This window comes from Zalophus californianus, chromosome 17 (genome assembly GCF_009762305.2).
Source record: "Zalophus californianus isolate mZalCal1 chromosome 17, mZalCal1.pri.v2, whole genome shotgun sequence".
NCBI lineage: Eukaryota > Metazoa > Chordata > Mammalia > Carnivora > Otariidae > Zalophus > Zalophus californianus.
In genome coordinates, this window is record NC_045611.1 from 47,214,283 (window position 1) to 47,230,598 (window position 16,316).

Here is a 16,316-nt window from a genome sequence, read left to right on the forward strand (position 1 = left end):
GCAAGTGCAAAGCCTCTGAGTCAGGAAGTACTTGAGAGTGTGAAGAACTGCCAAGGGGCTGGTGTGGCCAAGGAGCCAGGAGAGGTGGGCAGGAAGAACACTTAGGGCCTGGCGCGAGGGGGTGGTGGGAAGTTCGAGACGTCGTCCCCTGACACGGGGGCGGACATTGCACTCTCCCCAGTACCAGCTCAGTTCGGAAGTTCCAAAGAACCGGGATGGAGAACCCAAGTCCCAAGGAAGGGTAGACATGGAAGGACAAGACCGGGGGCCTGGCATCTCGACGCTCCCCTCCCATCCCCAGCCCAGCGACTTCACCTCCGTGATTCTGCGTGTCTCGGGGTAGTCAGCAGCGCTGAAGCACCCACTGCGTGCAGAGGCTTGGCCTACTGCCTGGCCTGGCCCCCAGAGAACACGCGAACACGTGGGTGAGCACTCAAACATGCAGCTGCCGTGATCAGAGAGAAGCAAGAGCAGCCAGGTGTGGCCAAGAGTGGTCAGGGTCACAGAGTCCACGAGCCACTGCCAGCCGGGTGGCCCTGAGCAAGTGGGGTGCCGGTGCCCTCGTGGGGTCCCTCCTGAATGATCCCAACCACCCCACCGGAGGAGCAGTGACCATGCCCAGGGGAAGGCAGAAGCTCGGAGAGTGGAAGCCATTTACCTCGGGTCTCCCCACTGCTCAGCACCCCGGGGCCACTCTCTACATTCTCATTTTGGCAGCTTGGGCGAGGGCAGGGGGAGGAACTGGAAGATCCCCTGCACCCCGCCTGGATCCCGCCCCGTCCTCCCGCTGAGGGTGGCGCCTCCGCTGAGGTGTCTATGACGCAGTCCTGGGGTGATGAAATACCAGGCACCGATGCCAAGAGGATGGCCTGCTCCCTGGGGAGGTGCCGGCAGAGGCTGCCCAGGCGGGACGACAGAGAACAGCTTCTGGAAGCCAGGTGTCAGCACGCAGGGGCCTGCCCTGGCCGCCCCGGCCCACAGGCACTACACCCCATGGCAGGGAGGGCCTGCACGGCCCCATCCCCACACACTGCTTCCTTGAGTGTCTGGGCCCGAGTCGGCCAAGGGCCTGGGGCCGAGCGGCAGCTTGTAGGATTGAGGTGAGTCCCCTGGGAGGCAAGGTGAAAACAGCAAGGCCACTTCAAAGAGAGGACACCCACGCTACCAAGGAACACACACAATCTCGTTATTTAGGGGGAAATGCAAGTTATCCACCAGGATGGCTGAAATTTTAAAAACTGACAGTGCCAAGCGTTGACAAAGATACAGATGAACAGTGGTGGAAGTATAAAATGGTTCAACCACTACGGAAAACTGCTAGGCAGTAAACATTAAAAACTCAATACGTGCCCACACCCCATGACCCAGCAATTCCACAACCCAACCTGACAGAAAGGAGCGTGTTTGTTTACCAAGGGACATATACTAGAATGTTCACAGCAGCGATACTCACAGTAACCCCCAAACTGGAAACAGACCAAGTGTCTACCCACAGGAGAATGGAGAAACAAACGGAGATAAATTCATACAGCAGAACGTTCCTCCACTCACTACTGACACATACAACAGGGACAAAGCGTAAGAAGGTTACCACGAAATAAATGGAAGAAGACAGACACACAACACATCAAGTTGTGGATCCATTAGCAATAAGTTCGGAACAGGCAACAACACTACGTGTTTAGGGGCACCTTCCTCACTTATAAAACTATGCTGAATGTCAAGGAAACAAAAAAGTCAGGGGAGTGGGAAGCTTTAGGAGCAGAGGAGGGTGAGTTTCCAGGAGCTGACTGTGTTCTGTTATGGTCACACCGGGCTCTGCCCTGTGGCTGTTTGTTATACTGCACCACACAAAACGGGTTTAATACGTTTTTCTGTATCCTATGACAAAAGCAGTAACTATAAAAAAAGAACCTGGGTTTGAGAGTCCAGAGAATGTGCGGAGCCAAAATCAGGCCTCCTGGCTTCCAGGGCTCGCCCTCCCCAAGGCTGGCGTGCCTGGATTTTCCCCTTAAGAAGGTCGGGTCACCAATGAGGAAGGAGGCATCCGGGGTCCGGAGGATCCCGGGATCCCCCAGGGGGATCACCCCCAGGCTCTGCTGGCTTCCCGGCTGTGTGGCCACAGGCAAGTGACACCCTGCCCTCTGTGAGTGTAGAGCTTCCCTCAGTACAATGATCCTGCTGGAGAAGGGCCACGCACCCGAGGAGGGAGTAGGCACACACTCCGGGCCCCACGGTGTGGGAGTGGGCTGGACGGAGGGGCGGGGACGTCTAGCTCTGCACAGAAGACAGCTGAACAGGGATGAAGATCACTGCTCTCAGTGGTCACTCTGAGCAGGGACGGGGACAGGGGACGCGACAGGGATCCCCAAGGAAGCTCTCACCACTCTGGCCAGTTTTATTGGTTTCAAGAGCTGCTGAGTACATACATGGCTGTCACTGACTTACTCCACTATTAGTCTCAAACGCTCTACAGTAATTTATTCTAAAACTTCCTTAAGACATTTGTATTACCATCTATCTGACTCACGGGTGTTACTTACTGCTCAATGGTTTCCAAACTGTAGCTCCTTCAGGAGCTTCAGCTCACAGAGCCAGAGTCAGATCCGTGAGAGGCAACTTACAGGACGATCCAGGGACGCTGGGGGGAGGCCCTGGTGGCAGCCCTGGGCAAGGACTGGGTCCTAGGAAGGGTCCTTCCAAACCTGTTTCCTCATCTGTAAAATTAGGGTTGTGTGGCTCCTGCTGCTCGGGGAGGGCAAGGGAGGGTTGTGAAGGCTCACTGAGCTCTAGCACTTCTGTCTTCACACTTCCTATTGGCTGGGACCCTGTGACCACCCGAGTCAGAGCCCATTCCTCCTGTGCTCAAACCCTCTGGTGTCCCCATCTTACCCCGTGTAAAAGCCAGAGTCCTTTAGAGGACCCTCAGGGACCCTATGAGGTCTGCATGGTTCCCCCTTTACTTCTCCAAATATACTCCATTTCAACAGTGCCTAGTCCTGTGGCTCCTCCAACACACCAGGATGTCCCTACCTCAGGGCCTTTGCACTGCTGCCCCCTTCGTCGGAATGCTCTGCTCGCAGGTATCTGAGGGGCCCCATTCCACTTTCTTCAGTCTCTGCTCACATGCCACTTTCTTCAAGAAGCCTTCCTAAGCAGACAAAAGGGAGCTCCCATCCTATCTCCCCTAACCGTTTATTTTTCTCCATACCTCTCTTTATCCTTTATTTTTCTCTGTAAGCATTTTTCATCACTGCCATGACTTTCTGTATTTACCTGTGTATCAGCTTATTGTTAACCTCTCCCCACTATAATGTCAGCACGGTAAGAGCAGGGCTCTGGCCTGTCTCGGGCCCTGCTGGATCCTCTGAGCCTTGCAAGGTGCTGGGTACACAGTGGGCACTTAAAAAGTTATTTGCGGAATGAATGTGCACAGTGTGAAGCCCTGTGCCCAGAACAGGCTCAGAGTGAGTTAGGTTCCTTTCCTTGCCGCTCGTCAACTCCTTTTTTCCTCTGGGCCCCTCTCCCTGACCTCGTTTCTATGCCAGACGACACAGATGGCATGAGGGAGACAGGAGGGGAGGCTGAGGCTCTGCAGCTCCTGGAGCTGGAGACAGCAGGGTGGGGCTCCTTCCCAGGGCTACAACCCCCCAGGGCCCTCTTGCCACCTGCCCTCTCATCTGCGCCTTCCCTATAGCTCCCTGAGGAGGACTTGCTCAGGAGATAAACGCAAAGACAACACGAACCTGTCCTTCAACAGACAGCACCTGCTTGCAGGAATCTGGGAGGAAACATACACGCGGGGTGAGCTGAAGGAAGCAGCTCCCCTGGTTGCCATCCCCAGCTCTGTGAACTGGTCCTATGCTTTGTGAGCGCACTTTAGCAATACTAAAAAAAGTGGCAACCCGCCGTCAGAATTTCTCCTGCACATCATGCCGGTGCATAGAGGTTCTAAGGTGGGGTTTCTCTGCCTCAGCAGGAGTGTTATTTGGAACCGGATAATTCTTGGTGCAGAAGCTGCTGTGTGTGCAGGAGGAGGCTTATCAGCATCCCTGGTCTCGACTTGCACACCCTCCCCTGAGCTGTGACTATCAAGGAAGTCCTCACAGGGGCACCTGGGTGGCTCAGTCCGTTGAGCCAGCCACTCTTGATCACAGCTCAGGTCATGATCTCAGGGTCGTGGGACTGAGCCCCGCTTGGGGCTCCTGGGGCTCCATGCTCGGCAAAGAGCTGGCTTGTCCCTCGCCCTCCCCCTGCTCTAAGATAAATAAATAAAATCTTTAAAAAAAAAAAAAAAAAGGGCGCCTGGGTGGCTCAGATGGTTAAGCGTCTGCCTTCGGCTCAGGTCATGATCCCGGGGTCCTGGGATCGAGTCCCACATCGGGCTCCCTGCTCTGTGGTGAGCCTGCTTCTCCCTCTGCTTCTCTCTCTCTCTCTCTCTCTCATGAATAAATAAATAAAACATTTAAAAAAAAAAAAGGGGGAGTCCTCACACACTACCAACGTCCCCTGCAGGCAGAGTGCCCCAGAGCAGGGCCCCCCCACCCCCCGCTGCAAAGCGCTGTGCCGAGGGTGCACTTGCTGAAATCGTGAAAGACTGGAAGTGACCGAAACGCCGGGCCCAGGGCTCTGTCACCCTAGCAACGGTTAAGGTGGCAGCACTCAAAAGAGGGAGCGATGCCCATGTGCCTGTGTCTCATTTACCACAGGCCAGGCACACCCAAGTGCTCTGCACGTGGGAATTCAACCCTCCCAGGCACTTTTACAATCTTTTTTTTTTATTTATGTATTTGACAGAGAGAGATAATGAGAGAGAGAGCACAAGCAGGCGGAGTGGCAGGCAGGCAGGCAGACGAAGACTGAGAAGCTGGCTTCCCGCTGAGCAGGGAGCCCAATGCGGGGCTCAATCCCAGGACGCTGGGATCATGGCCTGAGCTAAAGGCAGCCACTTGAAGGCAGCCACTTAACTGACTGAGCCACCCAGGCGCCCCTACAATCTTTTTTTAATGAAGAAACCGAGTCACAAAGTGCAGTACCGCTGCCAGTCCCTAGACCAGGAAGCGCAGAGGCGGCGGGGCCAGCGGCCACATGGCCTCTGGAGTCTGGCACACCGGGACCCGGGTCCCTGCTCCCCAGGTTTGTGGGCTTCAAGCTTCCGGCCCTGGACGAGGGGCCCTCCCCTGGCACCGCCGCCCAGGCCTCGGACAGAAGCAGCCTCCGCGGGCGACCTGTCGGCGTTGAGCACGCTCTCAGCTCCACGGAACATCCCACCTGATCCCCCTCCTGCCACACAAACCACATACATGTGCGCCCAGCACAGGGCCTCCATTTGGGTGGTTGGAGCCCCCCAAGTGGAAACATGAGTGAGCCACAGCGTCCTCTTCAGAAAAGCAGTCATGTGATCGACGACCGACAACAACGATCTCACGGGGAAGAGCGTCTTAGGTCGGAGGCCACGCGGAGGTTAGTGTTTCAGCGTGTCCCGCGTGGAAGGAATTGTGTCAAGAGAGGCAGGATCACGGGGGCAGGAGTCAAGGCTGCCTCAGGAACCAGATGCGCTTCCACCTCGGCTCTGCCACCTCCTGTGGGACCCTGGGCACATGGCTTCCCCTTTCTTCCCCTTGGTCTCCCCATCCACACACCGGAGACAGGAACGGTACGCACTCACTACGGTGAGGACTAAAGGAGTCAATCTGCATCAAGTCCCTTGAGCCCTGCCAGTGTGACAACCGCTTGGCACCCATCAGGTGTTAGTGCCTCCGCCGGGGGGAGGCAGGGGGACCCTTGCTTCCCACGTCGCACGTTTCTGTAACATGTGAATTTTTACCTATCCCACCTCCTCCGTGGGAAGGCAGCGTTAAAGATACTTTTTTTTCTCTTCAACAGCACACAGTCCCCTCAGCTGCCCCATCTGTCTACTTGGAGCAGGTAGGATTGGGAGCAGGCTGAAGACGTAGGTGGGCTGCAAAAGATACTGGGACAAGAATAAGCACAGAGCAGATTTCCTTCTCTTCCTTGCCACCCCCGCCCCACACCTTCCCCCTCAGCCCACCACCCAGGGCCTTATAGCACCCCACAGAAATCACATCAGATATCCGAGTTGGCCTGGCCACGGGCTCCAAACACACTGAGTGCACAAGGCTGCAGCCAGGCAGAGACCCTCTGCTCTGACCCTGTCCCTCCCCTGCTTGGGGATCACATCCAAGGCCTTTATGGAGACAAAGGCCCACCTGAAGTGGCCCCTGCCTATCCTCCTGCCTCTTCGATCAGCAGCGCCATCCCCACACCCACTTTTCCCTTCTCCTGGCCCCTCGAACAATCCTTGCTCTCTGCCCCTCTCTCTCTCACACACACACACACACACACGCACGCACCCCAGGACCTTCGCACATACTAGTCCCCCACCCAGCACACTGCTCACCCATCTTTCACCTGCTAAATCCGTATTTCCTCAGGGAAGCCTGCCCTGACTGCTCCTTGCCCCACAATGAGTCACAGATCCTCAGAGCTCAACCTTCCTGCCCCCTCATGGCTCTAACCTCTAATGTGCTCAGTCACTTGGACAAGTATCTGGGTAATGGTGCCTCCCTCACTGGATGGGGTGCTCCACAAGGCAGGGATGGGAATGTCCTGGTCCCCACTGTGTCCCCACCACAGGGCCAGGCCCAGAGCTTCCATGAACTCAGGGCAGGGGTAGCAAACCCAATCAGCTTTTGAGGTCAGAGTTGGGTCAAGTAAAGGCAAAACAAAAATCCTGCATTCATTCATTCCACAAATATGGCACCCATGCTGTGTCACCACTGCTCTGGTCACCAGGGAGGCAGCAGTGACCAAAACAGAACTCCCTGCCCTAGGGGAGTTTATGGGGGGAGGGGAGAGGGTGGCCTTAAAGTAAAGCTAAATGAAGAGCAAATTACATGCTTTAACAGAAGTTGACAAACGTTATGGAGAAAAGCAGCATCGGGGACTAGGTATGTGGAAAGGGGCAAGGGTTCTTGGTTTTATCCAGGGTGATCGGAGAAGGGCTGAGATGGTGAAATGTGAGCAGGAATTCTCGAGAGATGAGGCAGCCACTGGGGCCAGGGGAGAGGGGGAGAGCACCCCAGGCCCAAGGAGAGTAGCGCCAAGGCCAGGTGTGACCGAGTCAGGAGGGTGGAGGGGAAGGAGGCACATGAGACTGCACAAGTCGGGGTGGGGGGGCGCCTGGCTGAGCAGGCCTGAGAGGCCGCTGTTAATGGTTGTGACTATTTCTCAGGGACAGATGGGGAACGGTCTGGCTTGGGGTGCAGCGGGATGCAGAGTTCCTGGCCCCGGTGAGGCAGAGACTGTATCACAACCGCCTCCGCAGCCAACCCCAGAAGAAGCCCTATGCACCGGCCTGACTCTCTCACCTGCTCGCCCCCTGGGGGGCCACGAGGACCCACATTTTACCAATGGGGAAACTGAGGACAGGAAGGATGCAGTGAGTACCCAATGCTGGGCAGCCGGGACATGGCAGAGGAAACTGGATCACGTCCGTCCCAGCCCTGAGCGTCTTCCACCTCCTTCTGCCCTCACTCCCAAGAGACTGAGCCCCCTCTCACACTGGGGCCAGCCCTCCTTACCATCCCTGACGGCCTGCAGACCTGGGCTGCCCCTATCGTACACAAACGCACACATGCGCACACGAGCAGGGCCCCTCCAGTCTGGCTAAAGGCTTCTTCCCTCACAGGCGTTGCTCCACATCATCATCTGCCTGCTTCCCTGGCCAGCAGTTTTGAGGCAGGGTCTGGTGGCGTGAGTCCCCGTCTTATCCCTGGGGCACCTAGGAGCAAGCATGTTGGGTCCTACCCACGGCTAACGTTTACTAAGTGTTCATGATGTGCCAGGTCTGGACTCATGAATCCTCACAGCAATCCTGGGGGGTAGATGCTATTGCTATCCCCATTCTTCAAAAAGAAGAGGAAACTGAGACCCAGAGAGAAGAAATCACATGCCCAAGACCACAGAGCGCATGAGTGCGGGAGATGGCAGACCTAGCCAACAGAAGTTTCTGTAATAATAGAAATGTAGCTACCAGGGTTAGCGCAAATAAAAAATTTAAATACAAGTAAAAATTTAGTTTAATTAACTAAAACTCAAATAGCCACACAGGACTAGTGGCTAGCATATTGGAGGTGCAGCTCCACAGAACCTCTCCGACGAAGTACCAGAGGGCTGAAGGCAGGAGGAGGGGTGGGGGGGAGGTGAGGGCCGGGGATGTGCTCACAGGCCCAAGGCGCTGGATCATCCCAGCCTGCCGCGGAGAAGCTCCCATGTGGTATCATCACTCCCAACCCCTGACCCACTCAGCCCAGGGAACTGAAACAGGGCTCAGAGGCCCAAATCCATACCTAGAGTGCTGGTCAAGTCAAATCCTGACTACTACCTTCCAAGATGCAGAGGTCGCTTCCCCAAACCTCAGTGTCCTCATCTATAAAACGTGATCTTAATGCCAACCTGAGCATGTGTTTGTATTATTTCAAAGGATGTTTTGTTTTTTGGGTTTTTTTTTTTTTTGGCAATCCAGGGTCATCATGGGGACCCAATGAGACACGCACAGCTGGGGATGAGGCCAGCACTTGGGAAAACAGGCAACAGTTACACAAAAGCAAACTCCAAAGTCAAGGGCCAGCCTAAGCCTGAGTTAGCCAGAGCTATGGAAGTGGCAGCTATGTTCATACTGTCACTAGCTGCTTATCCAGATGATTCATGACATGCCCATATTAACTTGTTGAAAATATCATCTAAATGAAAACACACAGCTAAAAAAAAAGTAGACAAGTCGCAGACGCTACCCCAAAACACATGGCTCAACACTTGCCACCCCCCCAACCCCCTGTAGGTCTTGGGACACCAGTTTGAGAAGCACAGACTTGCCTGCCAGACCCGGGCCCCGCCAGCCTCCTGTGCAGACCCCACTCCCCCAGCTGCGGTGGCATGTACTCGGGGTCACCACACTGAGGTGTTATCCCTTCAGGGCCTTCACCCGTGCGGCACCCCTGCCTGGCCCGTTTCTTTGGGCTTTCACGTCAAGGCCTGAATGCCTCCCCTCAGGAGCCTTCCCCAAGTCCCCCTCCTGCCAACGCCAGCCAGGTCTCTGTTCCCTTCCTCTGTGGCACCAAGCACTCACAGGACAAACGCTACTTCTCTGCCTCCTCCAGCAGGCTGGGCGCCGCTCCCTGACAGACAAAACTGTACACAGCCCACAGTAGGTCCTCAATAAATTATCTGGTGAAAACACAGAATATACAATGACCAAAAATAGCCAAGGGCAGGCTCCAGAGGCCATTCAGGAATCAGACCCCACGAGAGTGAATAGGGGAGTACCTCCCAACTCTCACCCCTGCCCCCTGGCCTCTAGGGAAGGAAGGGGCCAGCCAAGGCCAGGGCTCCGTGGGCATTAGGGGTGGGTGGAGAGAGGCCACTGCACCCCATCTCCCAAGCAGGAATCAAATGGAGCTAATCCCGTCATTTCCAGAACAAATGAGGCCTACTTCGTGTCAGCTCTGTCTAGGAGAGGAGAAAGCAAAAAAGTCATTAGGACAACAGCAGTGAGGGGCGCCTGGCCGGCTCAGTTGGTGGAGCGTGCGACTCTTGATCTCGGGGTTGTGGGGTCATGCCCCATGTTCGGTGTAGAGATTACTTAAAATAAAATCTTTGAAACCACAACAACAGCGATTACCTCAGAAACAGTGGCCATGGCATTGATCGGAGGCAGAAGGGCCAGTCTCAAAAAGGCAAACTCAACCCCAGATAGAGCTGGCTTTAAATTTCCAGTCACCAACACGTGACTTTGGGCAAATCCAGTAACCTGCCTGGGCCTTTGCTGGCTCACCTATGAAATGGGAGGAAGAGTCGCGCTGAGCTCCCGGGTCACGGTGAGGATCGGTGAGAGCAGGCACATCAGGCCCCCGAGCAGGCCCGGCACGGAGAGGCCGCCCTGCTAGCTCTCAAAACAACAAAGCAGTCTACGTAGCTTTCTGTACCTCAGTTTCCTAACCACCAGTGGCAGTGCCTGTTACCCACCCCACAGGCTGCTGTGCCCAAGTTAGCAGACACAGGCTGCTCAGAGCCGTACCTGGCTACACAGGGGCGCTGTGATGGGTATGATTAATATTCCTGTCAGGAGCCCTCCCCGGCAGGAACCTCAGCTGATCGGCCTGCCACCTCCTCCCAAAGCTCCAAACACACAACGGCTCCACCAACCAGCAAGCCCAGGCTGGCTGCATCTGGGGCCCCCTGTCCACTCGCAGATGCCCAACCTGACCCAGGCTCACCATCTCCTGCAGCAGCAGCACAGATCTACCAAGCACCTTCCCAGGAGGCCCCATGTCAGGCACTTTCTAACACACGAAATCCCTGAATCCTCCCGACAGCCCCACTTGGCAGGGTTGTTCCCATTTCAGCTGAGCAAAATGTACCTAAAAGACATGATATGAGGCCCCCAGGGCTCCACAGCAACCAGGGAGAAGCTAGGAACAGGGAGCACACCCGGGTCAGCCCAGACCACTATGCAATGACCCACCCGATGATGAAGACCTTGAAATCAGACCAGGAGGGGCGAGGGAGGGGAGCAAGGGAGTGGCAGCTGCCCCCGCCCCAGACCATTTGGAAAGGGCCCACAAGGTGGCAAACCAAGGCAGGCTTGGATTTCTGGCCTCACCCTTAGAAACAACATCTGTGGACAAGCTTCCTGGGCAGAATGGCAGGGCTCGAGGAACTTCCTGCACGGACCTCTACATGTAGTCTCCCCTTAGCCAACCCCGGCTTACCGTCCCCTGCTTCACGCACCCAATACAGTCAGGCCCCACGGCGGGTGCTGAGTTGGCGGTGGGTCCTGCCCCCAAGGGGGCCAGGCCCAAGCTCCCACCCCCCACCCCTGCCCCTCCCACACCCGCTCCCTTGTTCCCTCCCTCCTGGTCCTGCTCCCAGGGCTGTCTCCCCTAGCTGGGCCTCTTGCTGCTTGGCTGGTTGTCCAGAAGAGCCTGCCACGGAACCACCCCACCGTGCAGCCCAGAGGCCTGGTAGTTGAGCGCCTTCCACTGAGAGCTCTTGGAACGTTGAAGAGAGGCCCAGGGAGGGGTGTCCCTGGGTCCTCCAGAGGCCTGGAGATCAACTTCAAAAGACACTCCTTTCCATTCCCTCATCCCAGATCATTTCCGGAGACCCCAGAAGGTTTGCTCTGAGAGTCTCCACTCCTTCCAGGAAAACAGCCCAGAGCAAGCCTGGGAAAATCAACAGCCTGGCCTCAGGTTACTGCACTAAGCCTTCAGTGTGAGGCCCCCTCACCCATGATTACCTGGTCTTGGAAGATTCTGGAGCCACACTACCCAAATTCAGAGCCCATCCCCAAAACTGCAGGGTTAGGGACCCAGAACTGGTTACTGAGGCTCTCCAGGCCTCTGCGAGCTAGGAATCACAGCCGAGGCCACCCCGATCTAAGGGGTCTTCAGTCAAGTCCTCCCATGGCTCCTTCATAAATCCCTACCTACAAGTCACCTCCTCCAGGAGGCCCTCCCTGATCACCTCAGCTAAAACATAGTAATATCCCCATACTCTCTTTCCTCTGACCCCCATTCATTTTGCCTTCCCAACATTGACCACAAACTGATAATCCTCTCCTAGATTTGTTTGCTGGGCACCTGTCTCCACTAGAAGGTTGGCCCATAAGGCCTGGTCGTCCAAGTTCTAGAGCAGCAACCGGGAATGTGGCAGGTCCTCAGGCTCACAAGCGGCGCGGAAGGTCAAATCAGCCAACTACAGCTTTTATCAGGTATTACTGTCGTTCAGCACTGTTATGTGACATTAGCCCAGCTGTCGGGGTTGGGGAGGGGTGGGCCCAAATCACCTCACTGAGCCTCCCCCCATCTGTCCCTAAACGGAACAGCCCTGGGCCCTGGGGAATGCGGTGTGAAAACCACAGAGGAGGGAGGCGACCATCACGCCTTCGCCGTTTCTAAGGCAGTGATTCTACTCAAGGGGGAAGTGGGAGGCCTGTGAAACTCCCTGACCGGCTCGAAAATCTACCCCCCGCCCCAGGCAGAAGCCTGAGAACCTCTTCTGGCAAAAGGCACCTTCTGAAGCTCGAAATCTGACCAAGCTGTTCCTCAGAAAAGTCTGCAAGGCTCTGACCCCCACCTGCCCTCCGCCTTGGCCTTCCCTCACTCACCCCGCCCCGCCACACAGGCCTCCTCCATGCTGCAGGTCCCTGCACCTCACCAAGCTTTCAACTCTGGCCCTGTGGTTTCCCCACCGCACCCCAAGGCCGGTCCTTCTCCTCACTCACCTGGTCCATCCGATCGGGGATCAGCAAAGAGGCCCCCCTGACAGCCCAACTACAGAAGCTCCCAGTCACACCTGATTTTAACTGCCTGCCTAGCACCTCCCTCTAACCTGTCTCCCTCGGTGCCACAAAAGGAGTGGCTCTGTCGAGGGCACGGCTGCATCCCTAGCACCCAAAGCGACACCAGGCATGTAGCAGGTGCTCAGTAAAGGCTGGTGGATAAACGAAACCCTTTGGCTCTGCGATGCCTTCGGGATCCAATGCACACTTCTCTCCCCCAAAACCCCGGCCCAGGTGGCTCTGCACAGCTGGGCCCCTGACTCCCATAAGCACTTTTGCTCCTCACCCAGCTTGTGCGCCCACCCTTCTGTCTCGCAGCCTTCAAAAGGGCTGTTCTCACCTGGGTCAAGGCTCTTCCTGCCACTCCCGGGGGCTGTGGTGGAGATTCATGAAAAGCACATATAGCAGGGGGAGTTAGCAGAGCCTAACATCCGAAAAAGAGCTAAGATTTTGACCTCGGAGAAGCTCTGGGCAGCAACCGTGTGGGAGGATGAAAAGAGGTCTGGGTGCTGCACTTGCGACCCTTTATTTGATTATGTGTCCCCACCCCCGCCCCAACCCTCCAAAACCTGTTTCCTCATCTGGAAAATGGAGATGCTAATTTTAGCCAGGCCCTCCTCCTGGTGGTACCCGCCAAGGCTCTGCAGCCTCTGGGCCTCCAGAATAATAAGAATTACAATCGCTAAGATATCCTGAGGGCTCACCGTTTGTCAAGCACTCTTCTGAAAGAGCGAGAACAGGAAACGTTTACTGGAGATTGTTATGCTAGCGAGGCTATAAATGCTTTCCACAAATTAACCCATTTAACCTTCACGACAATGTATGGGGGGAGTGACCATCCCTTGACACAGACAATGAAAGCTCAGAAAGGTTGAGGAACTTGCTCAAGGGCACACAGCCAGGGAGTGCTAGGGCTGGACTTGAATGTCATGCTCTGAATCACTTTGGTGCAGCTCTTTACAGAGGTCAGAAACCAGGACACGGGATTCCCGGATTCTGGCTGGGCCAGCTGGGGAGCTGGACACCAAGACACTTCAGACGACTGAGGGGAGAGCGTGGGGAAGGATGGACGCGCTCAGGACTGCCAACTAAGCACCTGCACAGTGCCAGCCACCATCCTAGGAGCTTCTCGTGGATGAACCCATTTCGTCCTCACAACAGTCTGTGGTGGGTGCCGTTCAGAGCCCACTGCACAAGAGGTGAACGCTGAGGTCCGAGGTCACACAGCCAGAACATGAAAACTCCAGAAAACTTGCACGCAGGCCCAACCCATCCTTGGGCAGGGACCTCTAACACGGCTCCCCTATGTCACCCCCTGCACGTCTCCCCTGCTGTTTTCTCCTAGCTCCCAGCACACACTCTGCACCGGGTCAAAAGACACCCTGGCTCAACTCTGAGGAGGGACCAAGTTTCACCAGCTAGCCCAGAACTACTAGACTGGCTGCCGGCAGAGGTGCTCACAACAGCCCTGGGCTCGGAGGGTGAGGGAAAGGAAATGCCCAAGGGTGCAGCCGACAGGGTCCACGGCAGGGCCTTTGAGGTGCCAGAGACCCACTCGAGCTTGGGACCTGGGCAACAAGGAGCACATGACACTAGAGACAAGCCGACCTGGGTTCGAAGCCCAGCCTGCCCCCTAGGGCCTGAGACCGAGGACAAAGCAATTTTTTCCCCTGAGCCCCAATGTCTCATTCTGCAAAAAGGAAAGAAATACCATATCCACTGCTGGGGGCAACTAACCCACGGTTCTAGTTACTTGTAGACAAGAGGTTCACTGAGGCCAAACCGGGCTGGGAGTTCACGTCTTGGTTCTACTACTTCTGGCTGTGACACAACAGGCCAACCCTTTCACTTCACAGTCTCAGTCTCCTCATCTGTAAAATAGGCACTACACTCCTACCTAGCTCACAGAAGTCTATAAAACAGGCATAACCGGGCGCCTGGGTGGCTCAGTCGTTAGGCGTCTGCCTTTGGCTCAGGTCATGATCCCAGGGTCCTGGGATCAAGCCCCGTGTCGGGCTCCCTGCTGGGCAGGAAACCTGCTTCTTCCTCTCTCACTCCCCCTGCTTGTGTTCCCTCTCTTGCTATGTCTATGTCAAATAAATAAAATCTTTAAAAAAACAAAAAGGGCATAACCATACCTATCCTGCAGGTGCATTTTTGAGATATAAAAGAGCTCACGTGTAAAAGGGTTGCCACACACCTGACCTACTGTGGATGGCCAATAAACTCCAGCAGTTCACTAGCTATGGAAATGACCAGCCTCTCTATGCTTCAGTTTCTCCGTCTAACACGGAGATCGTGCAACAGTCCCTACGGCTCTAGGATGAATTCAGCAAGTTAATCTATGTGAAGCCTTCTGAATAATGTGTGGTACACAGAACGCACTCGATAAATGTCAGCCATCAGTCTCACAATTATTGTTTTTACTGCTGCTGTTAACCCCATCAGGCAAACCCTCTAAAAGCTGGCAGAAAGAGACCAGAGCAACCAACCCCTAGTGGAAAAAAATTCTAGAGCCCCACAGTCTCGAAGAGACTCAAGGACTTCTAGGAACCACAACCAGAGAAGCCAGTCAGCTTGGAAGCCAAAGATGTGGACCAGCCTTTGACCACATCACCAGCCCACATTAGTTGGGTCAATCAGGGACTAGAGCCAGCCCTCCGGGAACTCCAGACCCGGGGCAAAGGCTACTGGGCGAGCCAAGGTCACGAGCTGGCCTGGGGAGCCCGGGCAGTGGCTCCAAGCACTCACCCAGTGACCACACTGAGAAACTAGATCTGTGGGGGGTTTGGCTACCCTAGTCCTCCAGAGAAACCTTCCTCCCTGGTTCAGGCTGGGCCAGGGCACCCCCACCCAGGTCCCCTTGGCCTGTGCAGAGAGGAACAGCTGGGAAAACAGCACTCAGCCTCATTGTCGCCTAATGGTAAGACCAACTGTTATCGCCTGGTGGGGAGCGTAAACACGATAGGAGGCTGGACAGCTAACCGGGGAGTCACAAACAGCCTCATGACCGGGATGGAGACTGGTGCCTGGCTCCTCTGCACCCACCGCCAAGCAAGGTCTGGCCAGGGCTGAATTGGGAAGAGAGCACAAGGTTGAAAGGCAGACCATGGAGGACCGACCTGACTACTCCCTCTTGCTGAGCCTAAGCAGGGAGGAAGATGATCTTCAGAATCCCAAGGATCTAGAAGTCTCCAACCACCTTGCCTTGGCAGAGAGGTGTCCCTTTAAACACTCCTTCCTCTTAAGTCTTAACAAACAGATCCAGGGGACACAGCTCCTCAAATCTAAGCTCAATACCTCCTCCCCTCCCTAACGTGAAGCGGAAAGCTCAGAAAACTTCAGACAGAGGCTTATGAGACATCTCCTGCCCATAGAAACAAAGAATTTGCCGCAGCAGTGTCCCACACACCTTAAAATAAGGTTTAATAATATGAAAAGGTTGCGGGACAGACAGCAATCCCAGCGACCATCCAGTTCCTCCCCAAAGTCATTAAGAAGTTCAATAGTGACCCTCCCTCCTCCGGCTCAGTGTAAACCCCCAAGCCCCACCCACCAAACTCGGGAGGCAAAGCCCTTCCTCAACACTCCGCATTACAGCCCTCCCCTGAACACCCACTGGGGCCTGCCCCCCTCACCCCCACGCGTCCCTCAAAGATTATAAACATCACAAGCCTCCTCCTTTGATACAGCGCTCCTCCACGCTCTCAGGATGCCCCCCCCAGCACCTCAGTGGTATAACCCACACGGCGCTACCCGGGCCGCACTTGGTACAGCTCCCTCCGCAGCAGCCCCCCACCTCCCTAAACACGCTAGAGGAACAGCTCCCACAGCCCCGAATAGGTACAGCCCCTACACTTCGTAAGGCGCGCGCCGCTCCTCCGCGCCCCCCCCCGCCCCACCATGGCTCAGCTCTCGCACACCGGGCGGGCGCTCCCTTCCCATCCCACTG

The 16,316-nt window shown here is 55.7% G+C and overlaps 1 protein-coding gene across 2 annotated transcripts in view; it reads right to left on the minus strand.

The window, feature by feature from the left end:
* Window positions 1-16,316, minus strand: part of AKT2 (AKT serine/threonine kinase 2) — a 46,063-nt gene that overhangs the window by 29,303 nt on the left and 444 nt on the right. The gene's annotated exons all lie outside the window — the stretch shown is intronic.